The sequence below is a fragment of the Eucyclogobius newberryi genome, unplaced genomic scaffold, assembly GCF_026437365.1.
Source record: "Eucyclogobius newberryi isolate DKJ021-1_F unplaced genomic scaffold, fEucNew1.0.hap1 SCAF_3, whole genome shotgun sequence".
Lineage (NCBI taxonomy): Eukaryota > Metazoa > Chordata > Actinopteri > Gobiiformes > Gobiidae > Eucyclogobius > Eucyclogobius newberryi.
This window is the reverse complement of record NW_027315945.1, coordinates 5,263,951-5,289,580: the sequence shown is the minus strand read 5'-3', so window position 1 is coordinate 5,289,580 and position 25,630 is coordinate 5,263,951. Positions and strand designations below refer to the sequence as shown.

The 25,630-nt window shown below is 51.1% G+C and overlaps 1 protein-coding gene across 1 annotated transcript in view; it reads right to left on the bottom strand.

Annotated features, from left to right (window-relative positions):
- The window catches only part of LOC140374501 (vitelline membrane outer layer protein 1 homolog), a 321,142-nt gene that overhangs the window by 94,678 nt on the left and 200,834 nt on the right, over positions 1-25,630 (bottom strand). The gene's annotated exons all lie outside the window — the stretch shown is intronic.

Genomic DNA, 25,630 nt, shown 5'->3' with positions numbered 1-25,630 from the left:
TCCTGCTCCCGCACCACGCTGCACCAATCAGAGCGGACGACGGCTGAGTAACCAATAAGTAGCACACCAATAATAAACAGTTTATTCGGGAATTGTCCAAAAATGCTTGAATTGTCTTGTTTTAAGGTGATGTTGACTTTTGACAGAAATCATGAAACTACAGAATGTATCAGAAAGAGCTGTAGCAGCCCTGGACCAATCAGAGGACAATCAGAGGACTTTTGTATCATTTACATCACATAATTAAATGTAACATAAGATAAGATGTTCCTTTATTGTCCACACATGGGGACATGTCAGTGTTACAACGCAGTAGATACAGAGGAAGGACAGATAACTCTTAATAGGAGAAGTCTTATAAACAAAACAAAAAACTCTTATTAACAAAACTCCTCTCATATCTTAATAGGGAATGGAGGAAAAAAATTAAAAATAAAATAAAATAAAAAGATAAAATAAAATAAAGTAAAAATAGCTAGCATAAGACTAAATAATACTAATACTAATGGTAAGTAAACACTCTTATTTCCATCAGTTATATGCACATGAATATGGCCTTAATTGCTTGTGAGTACGACAGTAATTCACATGAATATGATGGAATTGCACATGGTTAAGTCAGTATTGCACATGGTTAAGTCAGTATTACACATGGTTAAGTCAGTATTGCACATGGTTAAGTCAGTCAAGTATGTCAAGTAATGTAACCAATTGTAACCAATAAATGTATTAAGTATATTTTACTTGTGACTTGCCAGTGCCTTGTACATGGAGGGAACATGAACCTAAAGTAGTGGTTCATACAGCGGAGAGCAGCAGACCGATGGAGGGGTCTTTACAGGAGGAGGGGGGCAGCTCCAGGGTCTCGTCTCTCAGCTGGACACACTGGGGGCAGCACCAGGGTCTCGTCTCTCAGCTGGACACACTGGGGGCAGCTCCAGGGTCTGGTCTCTCAGCTGGACACACTGGGGGCAGCACCAGGGTCTCGTCTCTCAGCTAGACACACTGGGGGGCAGCACCAGGGTCTCGTCTCTCAGCTGGACACACTGGGGGCAGCACCAGGGTCTCGTCTCTCAGCTGGACACACTGGGGGCAGCTCCAGGGTCTCGTCCCTCAGCTGGACACACTGGGGGGCAGCACCAGGGTCTCGTCTCTCAGCTGGACACACTGGGGGCAGCACCAGGGTCTCGTCTCTCAGCTGGACACACTGGGGGGCAGCACCAGGGTCTCGTCTATCTGCTGGACACACTGGGGGCAGCACCAGGGTCTCGTCTCTCAGCTGGACACACACTGGGGGGCAGCACCCAGCACCAGGGTCTCGTCTCTCAGCTGGACACACTGCGGGGCAGCACCAGGGTCTCGTCTCTCAGCTGGACACACTGGGGGCAGCACCCAGCACCAGGGTCTCGTCTCTCAGCTGGACACACTTGGGGCAGCACCAGGGTCTCGTCTCTCAGCTGGACACACTGGGGGCAGCAACCAGGGTCTCGTCTCTCAGCTGGACACACTTGGGGCAGCACCAGGGTCTCGTCTCTCAGCTGGACACACTGGGGGCAGCACCAGGGTCTCGTCTCTCAGCTGGACACACTGGGGGCAGCTCCAGGGTCTCGTCTCTCAGCTGGACACACTGCTGGTTCACTCTGTGATGCCTCTGGTCAGGAGTCTGCTCAGTGACTCAGAGTTAGTGGAACAGGGGAAGTCCAAACTGGAAGTGTCTGATACTCACGGATTCCACTGCAGAGCTATAGACGGTCACTGCAAATGTGGACTTGTGCTATGTTTAGAGTGGGTCAGCAGGGTGAGTGGGTCAGCAGGGTGAGTGGGTCAGCAGGGTGAGTGGGTCAGCAGGGTGAGTGGGTCAGCAGGGTAAGTGGGTCAGCAGGGTGAGCGGGTCAGCAGGGTGAGCGGGTCTGCAGGGTGATTGGGTCAGCAGGGTGATTGGGTCAGCAGGGTGATTGGGTCAGCAGGGTGAGTGGGTCAGCAGGGTGATTGGGTCTGCAGGGTGAGCGGGTCTGCAGGGTGATTGGGTCAGCAGGGTGATTGGATCTGCAGGGTGAGTGGGTCAGCAGGGTGAGTGGGTCAGCAGGGTGAGTGGGTCAGCAGGGTGATTGGGTTAGCAGGGTGAAGAGTACTGGGTCCAGTGATCTGCAGGGTGAGCGGGTCTGCAGGGTGAGTGGGTCAGCAGGGTGATTGGGTCAGCAGGGTGATTGGGTTAGCAGGGTGAAGAGTACTGGGTCCAGCATACGTCCTTGTGGTATTCCCTGTGGTCAGTGGAGCTCGGTGGGCATTCTACCACAGTTATAGTTAGTGTTGGATTATTCTAATTTTTCAGTTTTTTAATGTTAATTAAATAATACATTTTCACAACATTACTGCCAAACAATAGCCAATTTGTATTGGTGCAATCCCAGCAAATGCTCATTTTTTATGGTAGTTTCAGAATTGTGGAAAAAGATTCAGTTGTGGTCATCTGGAACACTCCTGGACAAATGAGGGATTACACCAATGTAGTTTTAGAAACCGGTATCACATGCAATGGTATTTATGTATTTATGTATTTATTTATTTGTCTATGGGAGTTTTTATTTATTTATAGGAGATCTTCTACTGAAAGTGTTTTTCAGACTTCCTATAAGTGATCTGTTCTTCTGTATCTACCTCTGTATTTACCTGCGTTGCACCAATGAAATTACCCCATGTGGGACAATAAATGAATATCTTATCTTATCTTATCATGGATAAGATTAAGGCTTTGGGACAGGGTTAGGCAGTGGGAGTATTGGCAGAACTGCATTGGAAAAGATTATATAAAGTGGAATTAGATTAAGTTGGCGAATATTCTTTCTCGAAACTCAAGATGAATTGAATAAAGCTCTTGACAGAATGTCTCTCATGTAGAGGACACATTTGTTCATGAGGACAGTATAAGGAGACTAAACCCTGGGCAGTGCTCGGCGCTCCAGGTGGAGAGCTGTGATGTGGTGGAGGTTTGGGCCGTGTGGTGTCTACACTCCTGTGGGAACGCTTCAGCAGATTACTCACTGTTTACTCAGGCTAATGGAGCAAACACCAGGGGGTTTAAGACCTGGAGGCGCGGCCATAACCTGCCGGGGCTTTCACTGGAACAGTTTCATCTGGACTGATGTATTCTGAATCCACTCAGGTAATAAACCTAATTCACACCGTTGTAGGTAGTATAACCTGCTAAAAATATAAGCGCCAGTTCTCTGTCAAGGACCCTGGGAGTGTTCTATATTCTTATCTACATAAACTACAAGATAATAGTAAAGAGTCTGGAATGACTAAACAAAGTAAATCTTTAAGGTTTTTATTTCCCATGTTGCTGTAAGTGCAGAGTATAAAAATCAAACAAAAATATAGTTTGATTTTAGAAAGCTGCGACACTTACTCAAGCCACGTCTAATCTTGAATGAATGTCAAATTTGTATTGGCCACATACAACGTAATGAGTCATCTAAGACGTACATGGCCACATCGTATCATTTGAAAAGGCAGGAGTCCCTGATGCAGGAGGAGGTCATGATGGAACCCTGACCTCTGCACGTGCTGAGCGCTCTGTGAGGGAGGTGCCGAGCGCTCTGTGAGGGAGGTGCCGAGCGCTCTGTGAGGGAGGTGCCGCGCGCTCTGTGAGGGAGGTGCCGCGCGCTCTGTGAGGGAGGTGCTGCGCGCTCTGTGAGGGAGGTGCTGCGCGCTCTGTGAGGGAGGTGCAGAGCGCTCTGTGAGGGAGGTGCCGAGCGCTCTGTGAGGGAGGTGCCGAGCGCTCTGTGAGGGAGGTGCCGGGCGCTCTGTGAGGGAGGTGCTGCGCGCTCTGTGAGGGAGGTGCAGAGCGCTCTGTGAGGGAGGTGCCGAGCGCTCTGTGAGGGAGGTGCAGAGCGCTCTGTGAGGGAGGTGCCGGGCGCTCTGTGAGGGAGGTGCAGAGCGCTCTGTGAGGGAGGTGCCGCGCGCTCTGTGAGGGAGGTGCCGAGCGCTCTGTGAGGGAGGTGCCGGGCGCTCTGTGAGGGAGGTGCAGAGCGCTCTGTGAGGGAGGTGCCGCGCGCTCTGTGAGGGAAGTGCCGCGCGCTCTGTGAGGGAAGTGCCGCGCGCTCTGTGAGGGAGGTGCAGAGCGCTCTGTGAGGGAGGTGCTGCGCGCTCTGTGAGGGAGGTGCAGAGCGCTCTGTGAGGGAGGTGCCGAGCGCTCTGTGAGGGAGGTGCCGAGCGCTCTGTGAGGGAGGTGCCGAGCGCTCTGTGAGGGAGGTGCCGCGCGCTCTGTGAGGGAGGTGCCGAGCGCTCTGTGAGGGAGGTGCCGAGCGCTCTGTGAGGGAGGTGCCGAGCGCTCTGTGAGGGAGGTGCCGCGCGCTCTGTGAGGGAGGTGCCGAGCGCTCTGTGAGGGAGGTGCCGCGCGCTCTGTGAGGGAGGTGCTGCGCGCTCTGTGAGGGAGGTGCCGAGCGCTCTGTGAGGGAGGTGCCGCGCGCTCTGTGAGGGAGGTGCCGAGCGCTCTGTGAGGGAGGTGCCGCGCGCTCTGTGAGGGAGGTGCTGCGCGCTCTGTGAGGGAGGTGCAGAGCGCTCTGTGAGGGAGGTGCCGAGCGCTCTGTGAGGGAGGTGCAGAGCGCTCTGTGAGGGAGGTGCCGGGCGCTCTGTGAGGGAGGTGCAGAGCGCTCTGTGAGGGAGGTGCCGCGCGCTCTGTGAGGGAAGTGCCGCGCGCTCTGTGAGGGAGGTGCAGAGCGCTCTGTGAGGGAGGTGCCGGGCGCTCTGTGAGGGAGGTGCAGAGCGCTCTGTGAGGGAGGTGCTGCGCGCTCTGTGAGGGAGGTGCAGAGCGCTCTGTGAGGGAGGTGCCGCGCGCTCTGTGAGGGAAGTGCCGCGCGCTCTGTGAGGGAGGTGCAGAGCGCTCTGTGAGGGAGGTGCTGCGCGCTCTGTGAGGGAGGTGCAGAGCGCTCTGTGAGGGAGGTGCCGCGCGCTCTGTGAGGGAGGTGCCGAGCGCTCTGTGAGGGAGGTGCCGAGCGCTCTGTGAGGGAGGTGCCGAGCGCTCTGTGAGGGAGGTGCAGAGCGCTCTGTGAGGGAGGTGCCGAGCGCTCTGTGAGGGAGGTGCCGAGCGCTCTGTGAGGGAGGTGCAGAGCGCTCTGTGAGGGAGGTGCAGAGCGCTCTGTGAGGGAGGTGCCGCGCGCTCTGTGAGGGAGGTGCCGCGCGCTCTGTGAGGGAGGTGCCGCGCGCTCTGTGAGGGAAGTGCCGCGCGCTCTGTGAGGGAGGTGCCGCGCGCTCTGTGAGGGAGGTGCCGAGCGCTCTGTGAGGGAGGTGCCGCGCGCTCTGTGAGGGAGGTGCCGAGCGCTCTGTGAGGGAGGTGCCGAGCGCTCTGTGAGGGAGGTGCCGAGCGCTCTGTGAGGGAGGTGCAGAGCGCTCTGTGAGGGAGGTGCCGAGCGCTCTGTGAGGGAGGTGCCGAGCGCTCTGTGAGGGAGGTGCTGCGCGCTCTGTGAGGGAGGTGCTGCGCGCTCTGTGAGGGAGGTGCAGAGCGCTCTGTGAGGGAGGTGCCGCGCGCTCTGTGAGGGAGGTGCCGAGCGCTCTGTGAGGGAGGTGCCGAGCGCTCTGTGAGGGAGGTGCAGAGCGCTCTGTGAGGGAGGTGCCGAGCGCTCTGTGAGGTAGGTGCAGAGCGCTCTGTGAGGGAGGTGCAGAGCGCTCTGTGAGGGAGGTGCCGCGCGCTCTGTGAGGGAGGTGCCGAGCGCTCTGTGAGGGAGGTGCCGAGAGCTCTGTGAGGGAGGTGCAGAGCGCTCTGTGAGGGAGGTGCCGAGCGCTCTGTGAGGGAGGTGCCGAGAGCTCTGTGAGGGAGGTGCAGAGCGCTCTGTGAGGGAGGTGCCGCGCGCTCTGTGAGGGAGGTGCCGAGCGCTCTGTGAGGGAGGTGCCGAGAGCTCTGTGAGGGAGGTGCAGAGCGCTCTGTGAGGGAGGTGCCGGGCGCTCTGTGAGGGAGGTGCAGAGCGCTCTGTGAGGGAGGTGCCGAGCGCTCTGTGAGGGAGGTGCAGAGCGCTCTGTGAGGGAGGTGCTGCGCGCTCTGTGAGGGAGGTGCTGCGCGCTCTGTGAGGGAGGTGCAGAGCGCTCTGTGAGGGAGGTGCCGCGCGCTCTGTGAGGGAGGTGCCGAGCGCTCTGTGAGGGAGGTGCCGAGCGCTCTGTGAGGGAGGTGCAGAGCGCTCTGTGAGGGAGGTGCCGAGCGCTCTGTGAGGGAGGTGCCGCGCGCTCTGTGAGGGAGGTGCCGAGCGCTCTGTGAGGGAGGTGCCGAGAGCTCTGTGAGGGAGGTGCAGAGCGCTCTGTGAGGGAGGTGCCGAGCGCTCTGTGAGGGAGGTGCCGAGAGCTCTGTGAGGGAGGTGCAGAGCGCTCTGTGAGGGAGGTGCCGCGCGCTCTGTGAGGGAGGTGCCGAGCGCTCTGTGAGGGAGGTGCCGAGAGCTCTGTGAGGGAGGTGCAGAGCGCTCTGTGAGGGAGGTGCCGGGCGCTCTGTGAGGGAGGTGCAGAGCGCTCTGTGAGGGAGGTGCCGCGCGCTCTGTGAGGGAGGTGCCGCGCGCTCTGTGAGGGAGGTGCCGCGCGCTCTGTGAGGGAAGTGCTGCGCGCTCTGTGAGGGAGGTGCCGAGCGCTCTGTGAGGGAGGTGCCGAGCGCTCTGTGAGGGAGGTGCCGAGCGCTCTGTGAGGGAGGTGCAGAGCGCTCTGTGAGGGAGGTGCCGAGCGCTCTGTGAGGGAGGTGCCGCGCGCTCTGTGAGGGAGGTGCTGCGCGCTCTGTGAGGGAGGTGCAGAGCGCTCTGTGAGGGAGGTGCCGCGCGCTCTGTGAGGGAGGTGCCGAGCGCTCTGTGAGGGAGGTGCCGAGCGCTCTGTGAGGGAGGTGCAGAGCGCTCTGTGAGGGAGGTGCCGAGCGCTCTGTGAGGGAGATGCCGAGAGCTCTGTGAGGGAGGTGCAGAGCGTTCTGTGAGGGAGGTGCCGCGCGCTCTGTGAGGGAGGTGCCGAGCGCTCTGTGAGGGAGGTGCCGAGAGCTCTGTGAGGGAGGTGCAGAGCGCTCTGTGAGGGAGGTGCCGAGCGCTCTGTGAGGGAGGTGCCGAGAGCTCTGTGAGGGAGGTGCAGAGCGCTCTGTGAGGGAGGTGCCGCGCGCTCTGTGAGGGAGGTGCCGAGCGCTCTGTGAGGGAGGTGCCGAGAGCTCTGTGAGGGAGGTGCAGAGCGCTCTGTGAGGGAGGTGCCGGGCGCTCTGTGAGGGAGGTGCAGAGCGCTCTGTGAGGGAGGTGCCGCGCGCTCTGTGAGGGAGGTGCCGCGCGCTCTGTGAGGGAGGTGCCGCGCGCTCTGTGAGGGAAGTGCTGCGCGCTCTGTGAGGGAGGTGCTGCGCGCTCTGTGAGGGAGGTGCAGAGCGCTCTGTGAGGGAGGTGCCGCGCGCTCTGTGAGGGAGGTGCCGAGCGCTCTGTGAGGGAGGTGCCGAGCGCTCTGTGAGGGAGGTGCCGAGCGCTCTGTGAGGGAGGTGCCGCGCGCTCTGTGAGGGAGGTGCCGCGCGCTCTGTGAGGGAGGTGCAGAGCGCTCTGTGAGGGAGGTGCCGCGCGCTCTGTGAGGGAGGTGCCGAGCGCTCTGTGAGGGAGGTGCCGAGCGCTCTGTGAGGGAGGTGCAGAGCGCTCTGTGAGGGAGGTGCCGAGCGCTCTGTGAGGGAGGTGCCGAGCGCTCTGTGAGGGAGGTGCAGAGCGCTCTGTGAGGGAGGTGCCGCGCGCTCTGTGAGGGAGGTGCAGAGCGCTCTGTGAGGGAGGTGCCGAGCGCTCTGTGAGGGAGGTGCCGAGAGCTCTGTGAGGGAGGTGCAGAGCGCTCTGTGAGGGAGGTGCCGAGCGCTCTGTGAGGGAGGTGCCGAGAGCTCTGTGAGGGAGGTGCAGAGCGCTCTGTGAGGGAGGTGCCGCGCGCTCTGTGAGGGAGGTGCCGAGCGCTCTGTGAGGGAGGTGCAGAGCGCTCTGTGAGGGAGGTGCCGAGAGCTCTGTGAGGGAGGTTCCTGCAGATGTTTCCAGGTCGAGACAAAGCGGCGCTGGGAAGAACGTCCCACTGCAGACAGACTCGTACAACCAGTTTAGCAGGATAACGGCTTAATATAATGTATAATAAAATTATATATATATATACTGTTTGCACCCTTAATAGTAGAAAAAGCTTCAGTTGTAGTCATCTGGACTCAGTTTGAAAAAATAGACGTTTCGACTCTCATCCAAGAGTCATTGTCAATAAAAGAATTTAGATCGAGAACTCCGATATTAATACTGTTCTGTGGTAAGACCCGCCCATTGGGAGGAGCCTTCCTGAAGTAGAAAGAGTTGTTTGTTTCAACAGAAACTCCCCCTTGTATCTACCGAGCCTATTCAGAATCTTAATGGCCTATTAGAATCCTCTTTGTCTTTGTGAGACCCTGGCTCAACCACCCTGAGTACCTGATTAGCATCTAAATGTCCTGGACCTGGTCCTCTACCTTTCCAGGGGTTCAGTAACCCATTACTACTCCATTACTACTCCATTACTACTCCATTACTACTATGGAACACGCCTGGACGAATGAGGGATTACACCGACATATTTGCACCCTTAAGGTTCATTTATCTGCATTTATTCCCTTTTGTCCAACCAACTGATAAAAGAGAACTAACAACTGAACAGGCCTTTTCCGCCTGGACTGTTCATGGTTTATTGGACTTTACTGCAATTATCTAAATCTTTCAACTTTAAAATGGGAATGACAAAACAAATGCTCTTGTCAGTCCATTCCTCAGTTTACTCCGAATTATATTATTTATCAAAACAAAATCTAGTTTGGATTTTAAATGTTTGTGCAGAGATTCAGACATTTGTTTCTTTTGTTTTATTTTATTTTTTCATTCATGTAGTATCTTGAGAATCATTTTCAGTTTTGTGTTAAAATAAATAATATACCAAAAAAAACAACCAACATTAACATCATTTGATCATCTTAATGAGAACAAGAGCTACAGAGCGGTTTATTTGTAAAGTTCTTAAATATGTTCCTGTGCAGTTCTGACCCATGTTCAAAAACGTGCTGCTCTAAGAGATTCTCGCTTCTGTGATCAGTAATTACCCAGTCTTCTGTCGCAGGCTGATCAGTATGCAGCAAGTGTGAGGAGGGGCCGGCGGTGGAGGGGCCGGGGTGGAGGGGCCGGTGGTGGAGAGGGCCGGCGGTGGTGAAGAGGGAGCGGGCCGGTGGTGGAGGGGCCGGCGGTGGAGGGGGCGGTGGTGAAGAGGGCCAGCGGTGGAGGGGGCGGTGGTGAAGAGGGAGCGGGCCGGTGGTGGAGGGGCCGGCGGTGGAGGGGGCGGCGGTGAAGAGGGCCAGCGGTGGAGGGGGCGGTGGTGAAGAGGGAGCGGGCCGGTGGTGGAGAGGGAGAGGGCCGGTGGTGGAGGGGCCGGCGGTGGAGGGGGCGGTGGTGGAGAGGGCCGGCGGTGGTGAAGAGGGAGCGGGCCGGTGGTGGAGGGGCCGGCGGTGGAGGGGGCGGTGGTGAAGAGGGCCAGCGGTGGAGGGGGCGGTGGTGAAGAGGGAGCGGGCCGGTGGTGGAGGGGCCGGCGGTGGAGGGGGCGGTGGTGAAGAGGGCCGGCGGTGGAGGGGGCGGTGGTGAAGAGGGAGCGGGCCGGCGGTGGAGGGTTGGTGGTGGAGAGGGCGGTGGTGAAGAGGGCCGGCGGTGGTGAAGAGGGAGCGGGCCGGTGGTGGAGGGGCCGGCGGTGGAGGGGGCGGTGGTGAAGAGGGAGCGGGCCGGTGGTGGAGAGGGCCGGCGGTGGAGGGGCCGGCTTTGGAGGGGGCTGGCGGTGGAGGGGGCGGCTTTGGAAGGGGCCGGCGGTGGAGGGGCGGTGGTGGAGGTGCCGGCGGTGAAGAGGAAGAGGGCCGGTGGTGGAGGGGGCCGGCGGTGGAGGGGGCCGGTGGTGGAGGGGCCAGTGGGACCCATCGCTCTGTCGGTGGATCAATAGTATCACAGTTCCATCAGAAGCCTCTGGTATCGACCTGCTGTGACCTTCTGTGACCTTCTACCACGCACTCACCTCTGAATCCCCTCCTCACTATACACGGCACGCATTTGGTTCAATCATGTCAGTTTAAAGGGCCCACAGTGGCACAGTGGTTAGTGTTTTGGCCCGTCAGAATGAAGGTTCTGGACTGTCTCTAAAGGGGCCCTGGGTAAAGGGTCAGACTCTACTACATCAACCCCAAGAAGGCCAAGATATTGATATTTCTGACTTAAATATTCACAATAACAATAACCATGCTTTGTTCACTTTCTAACAACTGGCTCTGTGCATAAGGTGATTGTGTGTGTGTGTGTGTGAGCAGGTGTGTGTGTGCAGGTGTGTCTGTGTGTGTGTGTGTGTGTGTGTGTGCGTGTGTGTGTGTGAGCAGGTGTGTGTGTGTGCGTGTGTGTGTGTGCAGGTGTGTGCAGGTGTGTGTGTGTGTGTGTGTGCAGGTGTGTGTGTGTGTGTGAGTGTGTGTGTGTGTGTGTGTGCAGGTGTGTGTGTGTGTGAGCAGGTGTGTGTGTGTGTGAGTGTGTGTGTGTGTGTGCAGGTGTGTGTGTGTGTGTGTGTGTGTGTGTGAGTGTGTGTGTGTGTGTGTGTGTGCAGGTGTGTGTGTGAGTGTGTGTGTGTGTGTGTGTGAGTGTGTGTGTGTGTGTGTGTGTGCAGGTGTGTGTGTGTGTGAGTGTGTGTGTGTGTGTGTGTGTGTGCAGGTGTGTGTGTGAGTGTGTGTGTGTGTGTGTGTGCAGGTGTGAGTGTGAGTGTGTGTGTGTGTGTGTGTGTGAGTGTGTGTGTGTGTGTGTGTGTGTGTGAGTGAGTGTGTGTGTGTGTGTGTGCAGGTGTGTGTGTGAGTGTGTGTGTGTGTGTGTGAGTGTGTGTGTGTGTGTGTGTGTGAGTGAGTGTGTGTGTGTGTGTGTGTGCAGGTGTGTGTGTGAGTGTGTGTGTGTGTGTGTGTGCAGGTGTGTGAGTGTGTGTGTGCAGGTGTGTGAGTGTGTGCAGGTGTGTGTGTGAGTGTGTGTGTGTGTGTATGTGTGTGACTCTGTGAGCTGCATTATGACCTGGAAATATCATGTTTTGTGCCTTGACACGAGTGTCGTGTGTCAATAAACAGGAAACAGCTGATGCTAAAGTGCTTTGCTAGCTTTGTTTTACTATGGATCTATTATATTATAGAGGTCTCCAGTCATACAGGTACTTTTGGGCTAGGGCCCCCTTTTGGGTGAAAGCAGACAGCGTAGAATGACCCCACACAGTGACCGGAGGTGTTGTATCCCGACATCTAAACCATCTAATACAATCTCCAGGCAATTTGCTATACTATAGACCTCTATCCCTCGGGATTTAATTAAAATATTCACCAACTTCTCTGTCCATGGCTGCTGTGTCGCCCGAATAATTTTTTGTTGTATTTTGGAGCAAATTATAACATTTTAACTATTTATCTGTTAACACTGTTGGTTTTCACCCAAAAGGGGGCGGGGCTATTCTGGTGGCACAGGAAGTGACACATCCAGTCCACTTGTTGTTGTTGTTGTTGTTGTTTTATGGCAGTTGGCATCCAATTGTTGCATTACCGCCAGACTTTATTCCTCAGACTTTTCGTAGTCCTCAGACTGTCGTAGTCCGTAAAAGTACTCCTCCCATTGCTTTGGTGTTACAAAGCCCATGAGGTCATGATATGTCTTTGTGACCGGCTTTATTCCAGGGAGACTCTTCTTCATCTTCCTCTCCTTCTTTGACGTTCGGTGCTTCCACCGTACAGCTTTATTCTTTAGGCTTCATTCTATAGGCTTTAATATTTCCACTGATGTCGCTGCTTGGTAGCCGTGCGTCTACGAGACTGGACGAGGACAGGAGACCACCCCCACCCCCATCTCGTCACTCTGATCACTCTGACTCCCCACAAGCAGACCCCCATCACTCCGACTCCCATTTAGCGCCTTTAGCCTGTTTTCTATATCTGCCCAATCAAGCTCCTTTGTTCCAAGGAATCTCCCTGCAGCTTTAGCAATGATCCTGATCCTTTCAGTTCTGCTTTGAGTCTGAGCAGCACAGTTTACAACATCCACCATAAAGAGTACAAAATCCTCTCTATCCACAACCAGGGTATTCTCATTAATTCTGGAACCTGCACACTTGGGACCTCCACTCTTGAAACCTTCACACTTCTTGGGAGCCACGCTGGCCTCTCTCATTTCGCCCTGGCTGGGAGCAGCGCTGGCTCCTCTCTCTGTATTTACTCTAAACTCGTTACTTTCTTGACTGCATCTGCATAGGATATACCTTGAGAGACCTTTATTTTCTGCACCTCAGCAGCTCTTTTGCTAAACCTGCATCCCCCGTAGGCAGAGCTGTGTTCTTCCCCACAGTTACAGCACTTCAGTTTTGCACCCACGTCACACTTCCCATACTCATGATCTCCTGCACATTTACCACACCTTTGCCTCCCTCTACAGACCGCTGCAATATGCCCAAAGTGCTGGCACTTAAAGCAACGCAGGGGCGGCGGAACATATGGCCTGACGCTATAGCACATGTACCCAATGAACACCTTACTAGGCAGGCACCTCCCTTCAAGTGTTACCATTACCGACAAGCTGTCACATCTTACCCCAAACCGGGTCACCTTCAAACGCCTAGCGTCCACCACCGTAACTCCCGTCAAATTCTCCTTAACTTCATCCACAGACGTCGCCGTAGGGACACCTACGATAACTCCTCTGACCGTGTTTCTTTCAGCATCAGACACAAGAATGTCCTTTCCAACCAGACGTTTAGTTCCAATCGCCTTCCGTTGCTGAGCCGCGTTCTTGCACACGACCAGCAGCGAGCCATCTCTAAGGACACTCGCACTCTTGATCACTCCCACAGCTACAGTTAGGCTCTTTGACAATGCCACTGAATTCCACTCCTTAAAGGATGCACTATCCTGTGCAAGCTTTATGATCACCTTACAGTCTCTGCTCTCACCCCGGACATCAATAGCTTCAGCCTCATCCTGCTGCTCATTCCCAGAACCCTCGGACGAGCTAAGGGACTTTTTACGTTTCCGGGCACGTGCAGGCAGAAAAGGCTGCTCCTCCACGCCGTCCAGAACGTCTTCTATCCCCGATCCACTCTCCTCCGCCATCTCCCGTCTCTCCAGACCGGGTGTTGAGCAAGGTTGTTGTTGTTGTTGTTTTATGGCGGTTGGTAGAATAGTTGTTGTTGTTTCAGAGACCAACCGGCTTTATTCCAGGGAGACTCTTCTTCATCTTCCTCTCCTTCTTTGACGTTCGGTGCTTCCACCGTACAGCTTTATTCTTTAGGCTTCATTCTATAGGCTTTAATATTTCCACTGATGTCGCTGCTTGGTAGCCGTGCGTCTACGAGACTGGGCGAGGACAGGAGACCACCCCCACCCCCATCTCGTCACTCTGATCACTCTGACTCCCCAAAAGCAGACCCCCATCACTCCGACTCCCATTTAGCGCCTTTAGCCTGTTTTCTATTTCTGCCCAATCAAGCTCCTTTGTTCCAAGGAATCTCCCTGCAGCTTTAGCAATGATCCTGATCCTTTCAGTTCTGCTTTGAGTCTGAGCAGCACAGTTTACAACATCCACCATAAAGAGTACAAAATCCTCTCTATCCACAACCAGGGTATTCTCACTATTTCTGGAACCTGCACACTTGAAACCTGCACACTTGGAACCTGCACACTTGGGACCTCCACTCTTGAAACCTTCACACTTCTTGGGAGCCACGCTGGCCTTTCTCATTTCGCCCTGGCTGGGAGCAGTGCTGGCTCCTCTCTCTGTATTTACTCTAAACTCGTTACCTGAAACTTTCTTGACTGAATCTGCATAGGAAATACCTTGAGAGACCTTTATTTTCTGCACCTCAGCAGCTCTTTTGCTAAACTCACATCCCCGTAGGCAGAGCTATGTTCTTCCCCACAGTTACAGCACTTCAGTTTTGCTCCCACGTCACACTTCCCATACTCGTGATCTCCTGCACATTTACCACATCTTTGCCTCCCTCTACAGACCGCTGCAAGATGCCCAAAGCGCTGGCACCTAAAGCAACGCAGGGGCGGTGGAACATATGGCCTAACGTCATGGCACATGAACCCAATGAACACCTTACTAGGCAGGCACCTCCCTTCAAGTGTTACCATTACCGACAAGCTGTCACATCTCACCCCAGACCGGGTCACCTTCAACCGCCTAGCATCGGGTCACCTTCAACCGCCTAGCATCGGGTCACCTTCAACCGCCTAGCGTCCACCACCTTAGCTCCAGTCAAATTCTCCTTAACTTCATCCACAGACATCGTCGTAGGGACACCTACGATAACTCCTCTGACCGTGTTTCTTTCAGCATCAGACACAAGAATGTCCTTTCCACCCAGACGTTTAGTTCCAATCGCCTTCCGTTGCTGAGCCGCGTCCTTGCACACGACCAGCAGCGAGCCATCTCTAAGGACACTCGCACTCTTGATCACTCCCACAGCTACAGTTAGGCTCTTTGACAATGCCACTGAATTCCACTCCTTAAAGGATGCACTATCCTGTGCAAGCTTTATGATCACCTTACAGTCTCTGCTCTCACCCCGGACATCAATAGCTTCAGCCTCATCCTGCTGCTCATTCCCAGAACCCTCGGACGAGCTAAGGGACTTTTTACGTTTCCGGGCACGTGCAGCCAGAAAGGCTGCTCCTCCACGCCGTCCAGAACGTCTTCGACCACCGATCCACTCTCCTCCGCCATCTCCCGAAACAAAGGTTAGCTGCTGTTTGCAGTGGGTTTTTTGGCCTGAGATTCTTTTACCCATCAGTGTGGAGCTCCTCCCCCTCTCCTCCGGGAGCCAAATTCAAATCTAAAGTTAAAAGTCCTAAAGAAAAGTCCATCCAAACAGGAGGAAGTGATGTCATAGAAAGATAAATATGGCCAACTTGTGTTTTTCTTCCATTGAGACAAGTGTTTGCATCATCTGTTTTATTAGAAGGAAACAAACACGATATTAAAAAGAAGACTAAATTAATTCAGGTCAAAATATCATCAAATGTGTCCAAAATATCTGGACTTCATCAAATCGATGCAACTCTGAGAAACTGAATGAAGGTTAAAAGAGTGGTTCATGTAGTGAAGACCCTGGTCCGCGCTGGTCTCTTTCTCACGCTCTGCTCGGCTCCTCTGGGACGTCCTATCAGCAAACTCAACATGGAACTACATCCACTCTCAGGAATGTAGGAAACCATGGTAACTGAAGCTTTCACTACGTTTACATGTACAACAGAACTGGAACTGGAAATGTTTTGTGTGTGTGTGTGTGAGTGTGTGTGTGTGTGTGTGTGTGTGTGTGTGTGTGTGTGTGTGTGTATGTATGTGTGTGTGTGTGTGTGTGTGTGTATGTATGTGTGTGTGTGAGTGTGTGTGTGTGTGTGTGTGTATGTATGTGTGTGTGTGTGTGTGTGTGTGTGTGTGTATGTATGTGTGTGTGAGTGTGTGTGTGTGTGTGTGTGTGTGTGTATGTATGTGTGTGTGTGTGTGTGTGTGTATGTATGTGTGTGTGTGTGTGTGTGAGTGTGTGTGTGTGTGTGTGTGTGTATGTATGTGTGTGTGTGTGTGTGTATGTATGTGTGTGTGTGTGTGTGTGTGTGTGTGTGAGTGTGTGTGTGTGTGTGTGTGTATGTATGTGTGTGTGTGTGTGTGTGTGTGTGTATGTATGTGTGTGTGAGTGTGTGTGTGTGTGTGTGTGTGTGTGTATGTATGTGTGTGTGTGTGTGTGTGTGTATGTATGTGTGTGTGTATGTATGTGTGTGTGTGTGTGTGTAAGAGTCGAAACGTCTTGTTTTTTCTAAAACAGTCCAGATGAAACAACTGAACCTTTATCTATAATACATAATAATATATATATATATATATATATATATATATATATATATATATATATATATATATATATATATATATATATATATATATATATATATATATAATATATAATGCATGTATTGGATCCGTGTCATAAGGAATGACTCTGTTTCATGACCTTGGCTGACCCTGATGAGAAGGTTTGGGCCCGTGAGCTGTTTCCTCACTTCCTTTGGGCTTTGTACAACATGAATGTTTCATCATGAGGAAGAGAAAAGGTGGATTGTGTTCAGTGTCATTTTAGTGACTTCTCTGGGCGTAAACCTGACCATCCTTCAGGTCATGTTTACCGTGGAAACAAATAACCTCATTTGGAGAGTACAGGACAATAAGGGACTAGATTTTGACAATAAATCTTCAAACAGAAAATGACTTTGTTCCTTTCCTTCTTCAGAACTCTGTGAACACAAGTAACACATAAACAGTCCTGAGTCTTCATGCCAGCTCTTGTTTCATATGGACAGTCCCAGTGACAACAGAAATCCACATGGAATCTTGTGTTAGTCGATTCATTCCGGACTTTTCCAAAAGACAGAGGTTTGGTATGTAACCTCTGACCCCTGCAGCCTGACCCAGAGAGAGTCCACACATGAGCTGTCGCTGCTGCTGCTTTCACAACATCATAATAACATTCATTCATAAATCAATAATTACACAAAAGTACAGCAGAGGCCAGTGGCTCACATCGTGCACTTCTCTGGAACATTGTTTTCTCCAAATGCATTTTTCTCCCAGAGACATAAAGATCGGGCCCTAAAGCGGCTCCTACTCACACCAAACTGGTCAATCCCAACAAGATTTTGACAGGTTGTACACCGATTTATTAACTGCATTAAAAGATTGGAAATTTGAATGTTTGAGCCAATTATCACTACGATGGAGTACATTCAAATACTAAATAAGATATCCCCTGTACAAACCTGGCTCCATTTTTCAGATTGACATGTACCACACATGTGACGTTTCGGCCATTTTAAACGTAAAATGGCCTATTTTTCATTAAAATCTCACATGATGAAAATGATGTAATATCGGTATATATTATTATTTTCTTTATACATTTATGTGAGCAAACTTTCAAATTGATACATCTAAGTTTAAGATTTGTTCCTTTTCTCTGGCAGTGTTCAGACAAAGCATTACCATCTCCATTTAGAGACCCAAACGTACATTGTGCAACTATAACGTGAAAAAAATAGGTTACGATTATCGGGTATCAAGAGTTCACAAGTAACATATATTAATATTTACTAAAGTGGATTTATTTGAGTACTTTTTCTCCGGTTTGGGTCATGTCTTGTACAGATGAAGCGTATCAGTCTCTAAAGGTGCTGTTTCTCCTTTCATTGTGAGTAAAGTGACAAAAGCATTATGTTGACAATAAGAACATATTTTAACATTTGTGTTTTCAGATATGAATTAGTTTGTCTCATTTGTGTGGTGGTAAACATGAGCCTCATGCAGTGTTCCCTAAAGGCTCCTGTGTCATGGAATCAGCTCCTGTCCAGCACATTTTTAAAACTTTATTTGAAAGAAGATCATTTTGAAATACTTTGGACCACATGGGACTGTGGACAATATGTGGTTTATTATTTATACATATCTGTCTCCTGTTCTCACTCTTGCTGTGTTCTATTCCATGTTTGTTGTTGTATGTCTTAGAATTAAAAAATGAGGGGGAAAAGACCCATTAATACCGCCTGTAAAATAAAGAAAACCCTGACCTAGTGTCGTGAGTGTGCCCCCTCCTGGACACACAGTGCGGTGCAGCCTGGGTGAGTGTTGTCAGTGCAGGACCATAAGGGATTTGTGCTGGATGTCAGGTCTCTGCTCTCCGGCCCCTACATGTGCACCCAGGGGGCCCCTGCACTGGACTGATGTTTGAACTCTGTGATGGGATTAGTGCACTCAGAGGCGCAGGGTCTGATGGGTAATGGCATTAGGAGAGATAAGTGAACGACAGAGCAGCGCCATCGATCCTCTCCTCCTCTGTTAAGTTAGTCCTGGGTTTGGTGTTAGTTTAGTCCCAGTACTGTCCCAGTTTAACCCTGGTTTAGTCCTGGGTTTGGTGTTAGTTTAGTCCCAGTGCTGTCCCAGTTCAGTCCTGGTTTAGTCCTGGGTTTGGTGTTAGTTTAGTCCCAGTGCTGTCCCAGTTCAGTCCTGGTTTAGTCCTGGGTTTGGTGTTAGTTTAGTCCCAGTGCTGTCCCAGTTCAGTCCTGGTTTAGTCCTGGGTTTGGTGTTAGTTTAGTCCCAGTGCTGTCCCAGTTCAGTCCTGGTTTAGTCCTGGGTTTGGTGTTAGTTTAGTCCCAGTGCTGTCCCAGTTCAGTCCTGGTTTAGTCCTGGGTTTGGTGTTAGTTTAGTCCCAGTGCTGTCCCAGTTCAGTCCTGGTTTAGTCCTGGGTTTGGTGTTAGTTTAGTCCCAGTGCTGTCCCAGTTCAGTCCTGGTTTAGTCCTGGGTTTGGTGTTAGTTTAGTCCCAGTGCTGTCCCAGTTCAGTCCTGGTTTAGTCCTGGGTTTGGTGTTAGTTTAGTCCCAGTGCTGTCCCAGTTCAGTCCTGGTTTAGTCCTGGGTTTGGTGTTAGTTTAGTCCCAGTGCTGTCCCAGTTCAGTCCTGGTTTAGTCCTGGGTTTGGTGTTAGTTTAGTCCCAGTGCTGTCCCAGTTCAGTCCTGGTTTAGTCCTGGGTTTGGTGTTAGTTTAGTCCCAGTGCTGTCCCAGTTCAGCCTGGTTTAGTCCTGCTTCATTGCTGTGTACTGTGGGTTCAGTTGGTCCTAGGCCCAGCTTTGAGTTTAGGTCTAGGTTTAGTCCTGGCTTTCAGCTAAGTCCTGGTTTAGTCCTGATTTAGTCCTAATTTCATCTTTTTGTTGAACCCAAAGACACAGAACTAAACCTAAGCAAGTTTAGTCCAGTTTTGAGTGAGTTGACCTGAGCCCTCTCACCTGTGGCCCTGGTGGTGTATGTGTGGGACGACAGCGCCCTCTGCTGTTCGTGCTGCTCACTCTTCAGGTCATGTTTCTTTCTTTTCAACTTGAGTCATATTCAATGATAACAACTATAGCCTCATTACAAAATGTCTAATTGTTTCTCATATTTCTCATTTGGACATTTTAGAATAGTATAAAGCTGACTGTTAAGTGCTCAATTTGATCATGCACAAAATAAAAATCAATGTTAATTCTGTAAAAGAACAATTGAATAGGCAGGAGTGTTTGCGGTTGTGGGAACGCACAGGAGTCAGAGATTTCTGTGCTGGCTGTTTGTGGCTCACAATAAGTAGTTTATCTTTCTATGATAGTAAAAACTAGCAAGTCAAGACTAAGACAGGCATGTCCCAGTCAGGTCCCAAGTCAGTGGCCCACAAGTGTGAGTCAAGTCCCAAATCAAAGACAGGTCCAAAGTTACAGTAATGACCCACAAGTCCAAGTCCTCTGCTTTGACTTTCAAGTCCTTTCAAGTCATTATTCCAAAGGATCAAAGCTAATATTATTAAAGTATTGTTCTTCTTGAAAAAACAGTCCTGGTCAGAGAGTGTTTTCTAAACACTTTCATTTATTTCAAATAACATGGCTCCAAGTCAAGTCACTGGCATTCAAGTTCAAGTTAAGTACTAAGTCTTGGTCCATTTTATCAAGTCATCAAAATAATGTCTTTTTGTACGTAAGTCTTACTCGAGTCCCAGACATGACTTGCATGACAAGCACTACTGTTACTACTGCCACTACCACCAGCATTGGGCCAACTGTCATTGCTACCACAAATGTACTGTTAGTACTTGTACCACTCCTACTACAAAGACTGCCACAGTATGTATAATATAATGTATAATGTAATCATAATTTATTCTGAAAAGCATAGGGCCATTGGTGATTTATTTATTCTGCTTGATACTTTTTCTCTCCAAATTCTCTGACTAGACTGTTATCTTCACAGACTTGTTCGGAGAGATTCTGATCCTGCCCAGGAAGAGGGCTGCACCTGATCCTGAGGAAGATCAGTACTATCAGTACTATGGAGCCCATGCAACCACACAACCACTGACTCTGCTCTAGACTCTGGTCTCTGGTCTCTTGTCTCTGGTCTCTGGTCTCTGGTCTCTGGTCTCTGGTCTCTGGTCTCTGGTCTCTGGTCTCTGGTCTCTGGTCTCTTGTCGTGATTAGTCTCTGGTCTGTGGTGTAGACTCTGGTCTCTTGTCTCTGGTCTCTGGTCTCTGGTCTCTGGTCTCTTGTCTCTTGTCTCTTGTCTCTGGTCTCTGGTCTCTGGTCTCTGGTCTCTGGCCTAGATTAGTCTCTGGTCTCTTGTCTCTTGTCTCTTGTCTCTGGTCTCTGGTCTCTGGTCTCTGGTCTCTGGTCTCTTGTCTCTTGTCTCTTGTCTCTGGTCTCTGGTCTCTGGTCTCTGGTCTCTGGCCTAGATTAGTCTCTGGTCTCTTGTCTCTTGTCTCTTGTCTCTGGTCTCTGGTCTCTGGTCTCTGGTCTCTGGTCTCTGGTCTCTTGTCTCTGGTCTCTGGTCTCTGGTCTCTGGTCTCTGGTCTCTGGTCTCTGGTCTCTGGTCTCTGGTCTCTTGTCTCTGGTCTCTGGTCTCTGGTCTCTGGTCTAGATTAGTCTCTGGTCTCTTGTATCTTGTCTCTTGTCTCTTGTCTCTGGTCTCTGGTCTCTGGTCTCTGGTCTCTGGTCTCTTGTCTCTTGTCTCTTGTCTCTGGTCTCTGGTCTCTGGTCTAGATTAGTCTCTGGTCTGTGGTGTAGACTCTGGTCTCTGGTCTCTTGTCTCTGGTCTCTGGTCTCTGGTCTCTGGTCTCTGGTCTAGATTAGTCTCTGGTCTCTTGTATCTTGTCTCTGGTCTCTTGTCTCTGGTCTCTGGTCTCTGGTCTCTGGTCTCTGGTCTCTTGTCTCTTGTCTCTTGTCTCTTGTCTCTGGTCTCTGGTCTCTGGTCTAGATTAGTCTCTGGTCTCTTGTCTCTTGTCTCTTGTCTCTTGTCTCTGGTCTCTGGTCTCTGGTCTCTGGTCTCTTGTCTCTTGTCTCTTGTCTCTGGTCTCTGGTCTCTGGTCTAGATTAGTCTCTGGTCTGTGGTGTAGACTCTGGTCTCTGGTCTCTGGTCTCTGGTCTCTGGTCTAGATTAGTCTCTGGTCTCTTGTATCTTGTCTCTGGTCTCTGGTCTCTGGTCTCTGGTCTCTGGTCTCTGGTCTCTGGTCTCTTGTCTCTTGTCTCTTGTCTCTGGTATCTGGTCTCTGGTCTCTGGTCTAGATTAGTCTCTTGTCTCTTGTCTCTGGTCTCTGGTCTCTGGTCTCTGGTCTCTGGTCTCTTGTCTCTGGTCTCTGGTCTCTGGTCTCTGGTCTCTGGTCTCTTGTCTCTTGTCTCTGGTCTCTGGTCTCTGGTCTCTGGTCTCTGGTCTCTTGTCTCTGGTCTCTGGTCTCTGGTCTCTGGTCTCTTGTCTCTGGTCTCTGGTCTCTGGTCTCTGGTCTCTGGTCTCTGGTCTCTTGTCTCTGGTCTCTGGTCTCTGGTCTCTGGTCTCTTGTCTCTGGTCTCTGGTCTCTGGTCTCTGGTCTCTGGTCTCTGGTCTCTGGTCTCTGGTCTCTTGTCTCTTGTCTCTGGTCTCTGGTCTCTGGTCTCTGGTCTCTGGTCTAGATTAGTCTCTGGTCTCTTGTCTCTGGTCTCTTGTCTCTGGTCTCTGGTCTCTGGTCTCTGGTCTCTGGTCTCTGGTCTCTTGTCTCTGGTCTCTGGTCTCTGGTCTCTGGTCTCTGGTCTCTGGTCTCTGGTCTCTTGTCTCTTGTCTCTGGTCTCTGGTCTCTGGTCTCTGGTCTCTGGTCTAGATTAGTCTCTGGTCTCTTGTCTCTGGTCTCTTGTCTCTGGTCTCTGGTCTCTGGTCTCTGGTCTCTGGTCTCTGGTCTCTTGTCTCTGGTCTCTGGTCTCTGGTCTCTGGTCTCTTGTCTCTTGTCTCTTGTCTCTTGTCTCTTGTCTCTTGTCTCTTGTCTCTTGTCTCTTGTCTCTTATCTCTGGTCTCTGGTCTAGATTAGTCTCTGGTCTGGTGTGTGATCTCTGGTGCCTGGCCTGGAATCAGGTATCCTAAATATTGCTTTAACATAAAACATTTAAATGGAAATGTGTAAAGGTGCAATATGTCTCTTTTCTGGTAGAGGGTACATCACCTGCTTGTCACCATGGAGATGATATTTTTATTGCCTGGAATGTTTCAGAGTTTCACATTAAATATTCTCCCTCCATGAATAATGCAAGACACAAAACATGTATCTCCAGGAAATGAATGTAAAGCGCATGTATGTGCAGGAGTGTGTAAGATGAGATAGAGAGTTAGGGCGGGGCTGGACAGGTGCAGTGTCTAGACATGCACTGTTCTTTGTCTTATTGTCTTTAGAACAACAGCACTTTATAGTTAAGTCCTAAATATGCTGCTCCCTGCTTCAGTTGCAGAGGTTTACTCACCCAGACCTCACAGTGTGTGGACTGAGACGTAAGTTAAAACTTCACTGATCACATTTTTACAATTGCAGATTGGTTGATCAGGTCTATGGTTAATGTCTCTGTTATTAATAAGCCAAAGCACCTTTACTTGCACAATCAAATCCTCCAGGTAAGATCCTGACTAATCCAAACTCAATATACGGAGATGGGCCAAATGCAGAGAGCAAATTTCCCAACAGGATCCAGTCTGGACCAGCTCCAGATATTATCTAAGGAGGAGCAAAGAGAGCAAAGGAGCAAAAAACAGATCGAAACAGAATAATAATAATTTATGGCCAAACGCTGACTTGAAATTGTGATAAACCACTGTATTTTTAATGATGCCACCTTATTTGTTGAGGCCAAACCCCAGCCATCAGAAATGGCTGTTTTGTGTCAATGACAGTGTTCTTTATCAGCCAGCTACATCCAGCAGTTCTCAATCCACCGACCATGTGCGTGTTCTTCAGAGTTCTTCAGGAGCAGTCGTTGCTAGAGCAAAGCAGAATGAGCCAAAACTCAAAATTTTAAAAAGCTGTTTTTAAGAAAACGGAATGATTTTGAACTGAGAAAAAGTTCATGATCTGAAAAGGCAAAAAAGAGCACAAAATCCGAACCTATGTGAAAGCTGTAGGAACACAAGCAGTTGGTTTTTACATTACGCTCTATGGGAAAAATCTTGATCCAATGGACTGGCCACTAGTCCAAATCACGACAGGTTTAAGCTAGCAATACGCTATCCAAATAAATAATAGATCCACAATTGAGCCCACATGCTTAGCAAAACACAGCTAGCACACGTTAGCATTGGCTGTTTTCTGTATTCTTAGTAGTAGTTTCCTGTTTGCTTTAGCTTTAGCACAGCGACACAAACTTGGAATTACTAAACGTCTTTGAAATCGTGAATTGCTGAGATTGTTATGTGAGATTGTTACATTTGGGTGACATCAGTTGCCCACGTAGCACAGCTCTGCTTCTGTTCAGCTCTGCTGAAGAGCTTTTAAAAACATTAAAAACTGTATTTTAAAAACATACAGGAGCAAACTTGGATTACCACTGCAAACCGTCCCAGTGCAGCTGCAGGTCCAGGTTTGATGGAGCCATCAGGACAACATCGTCTGCAAACAGCAGAGATGGAATCCTGTGGTCCCCAAACCGGACACCCTCCGACCCCTGACTGCGCCTAGAAATTCTGTCCATAAAAACTATGAACAGAACAGTGACAGTGACAAAGGGCAGCCCTGAGGAGTCCAACATGCACTGGGAACAGGTCTGACTTACTGCCGGCAATGAACACAGCTCCTGCTCCGGTCATACAGGGGCAAAGGGCCCCGGACCCCATACTCCCTGAGCACCTGCCAAAGGACACCACGAAGGATAACCCTTCTCCAGAGACTGGTTAGGAGAGTGAAGAACTGTGTTCCAGTGTTCCACAACTCCATAAAACTAATTAAGTTTGCGGACGACACCACCCTCATCGGGCTCATCTCGGACGGGGATGAGTCTGTCTACAGGAGGTGGAGTGGCTTGTGTCCTGGTGCAGCGGTAACAACCTGGAGTTCAACGCCCAGAAGACAGTAGAGATGATCGTGGACTTCAGTAAAGTCAAAGCCCCCCAGCCCCCCCTCACCATCTCAGACTTTCCCAGCTCCACTGTGGACTCCCTCCGCTTTCTCTGCGCCACCATCACTCAAGTGGGAGCCCACCATCAGCTCCCTCATCAAGAAGGCCAAGCAGAGGATGTACTTCCTGCGGCAGCTGAGGAAATCCAATCTGCCAGCGGATATGATGGTGCAGTTCTACACGCCCATCATTGGGTCCACCCTCACCTCCTCCTTCACCGTGTGATACGCTGGAGCCACAGCCAGGAACAAACAGAGACTACAGTGCATTGTGCGCTCTGCTGAGAAGGTGATCGGCTGCGGACTTCTATCTCTGCAGGACCTGTAAGTTTCCAGGACTCTGGGACGAACAGGTCGGATCACAGCCGACCCTTCTCACCCTGGACACGGACTATTTGAGCCACTCCCCTCAGACAGGAGGCCACTCCCCTCAGGCAGGAGGCCACTCCCCTCAGGCAGGAAGCTACGGTCCATCCGGACCAGAACCTTCCGTCACAAGAACAGTTTCTTTCCCTGCCATTGGACTCATGAACACTGCCTAAGCACCTTCACTCACTGCACTGTTCACTTCTTATCGCACTGCATATTGTATTTACTGCATGTTCTCCCCGTGTTACCGTGGGTTCTCTCTGGGTTCTCCGGCTCCTCCCACCGTCCAAAGACATGGATGTGTTAGGCCAAGTTGGTGACTCTAAATGTCTCTGTGTTAACACTGTCACTGTCCAGGGTGTACCCCGCCTAAGGCCCAAAGTCACTGGGATAGGCTCCAGTCACCCGCGACCCTGAAAGCGAACAAATGGCAATAAACCTTATTCTGATTCTGTTTCGAATGTGACCACATTTACAACATTAAACAAAAGCAAAAGATCTGCTGAATATTGGAAGTCTTTGCAGAGCAGCAGCCTCTGCCCTCTGCTCGATATCTTTTAATTGTAAGACTTTTTAATCCAGAAGATCTAACCCAGGTCTAAAATTGAACTCAAACCGCTCAAAAACAGGATTATACCAAGATAGATCTAACAGAGGACTAACCCAGAGGCGATTATTGTCTCCAAATGAAAGCAGAAGTATAAGACCCTGGACCCCGTGTTTGAAGAAGCGCAGATGGGGAAGGGCATCTGGTGTAAACATCTCACCATAATCACCATGCACAGGGCTGACACTCTCCAGAGCAGATCCAGCAGCTGCTTTATCTCTGTGATGAATGACTCTCTCTCCTCCTCCTCAGCCCCCCCTCACCCCCTCTATCTCTCTTCTCCCTCTTCTCCTCTTGTTTTCTCTCTTCCCACTCTCTCTCTCTTTCTCCCTATCTCCTTACCCACGCTCTATGTCTCCTCTCCCTCATTTGTTTCCTCTCTTTCTCCTCCTCTATCCCCTCCTTATTTTTTCTCTCTCTTCCGCCTCTTTCTCTCTCTCTCTCTTATCTCTTTGTATTCCATTATTCCTCCCCTCTCTTCTTCCCTCTCTCTGTCTCTCCTCCTCCTCCTCTTTCTCTCCTCCTCCTCTCTCCTCTCTGTCCTCTCTGTTTCTCCCCCTCCTCCTCCTTTTTCTCTCCTCCACCTCTCTCCTCTTCTCTCTCCTCTCTGTCCTCTCTGTTTCTCCTCCTCCTCTTTTCTCTTCCTCTTTCCTTCTCTCTCCCCTCCTCTCTCTCTTTCCTCC